We start from the raw sequence: 663 nt of genomic DNA, 5'->3' as shown, positions 1-663 counted from the left end.
CGCAAATAGGAAATAAAGCACCTTCTTTCATGCTGCTCTGCGACCGTAGTAATAAATATGTATCCAGGGTCGACTCAGTCTTCCCTCCTTTTTGGTAAAATGAAGACCCAACTTATTGGGGGCAATTGGTTTCCAGCTTGTAAATCGTTTAGGAGTTTACTGATAGGCGGCATAGAAATGTAAAGGGCTATTGATGGCACAGAAAGCACGCAGGTCGCACAGCAACATTTCCCAACTATTATGCCGGCGTTAAAGAATTAATTGCACATTAATAGGGATTGCAGGAGTACTGAGCACTTTGGCCTCTTTAACAATAAACATCCCTGGCAGAAAACCCCAGCGAAGGCACTTCTGTGCTGCTGTCACAGAATATATGCCAAGAATGAAGGCAGGGAATAACCATCGTCCTCTGCCTGTGGTTTTAAGAACTGGAAGACGGTGAAGCCGAAGGCTCTCATGGCCGGCATCCATAGGTTTTTTGTGGGGTTTTAGGGTTATTATGTGGCCATGTTCTGGAAGAGTTTCTTCCTGACGTTTCGCCAGCATCTGTGGCATCTGGCATCTTCAGGGAATGCATTCTCTGAAGATGCCAGTCACAGATGATGGCGAAACATCAGGAAGAAACTCTTCCAGAACATGGCCACAGAGCCCGAAAAACCCACA

Source organism: Sceloporus undulatus, chromosome 1 (genome assembly GCF_019175285.1).
Source record: "Sceloporus undulatus isolate JIND9_A2432 ecotype Alabama chromosome 1, SceUnd_v1.1, whole genome shotgun sequence".
NCBI classification, from domain to species: Eukaryota; Metazoa; Chordata; class Lepidosauria; order Squamata; family Phrynosomatidae; genus Sceloporus; species Sceloporus undulatus.
The sequence above is the reverse complement of the archived record's forward strand: the minus strand, read 5'-3'. Positions refer to the sequence as shown.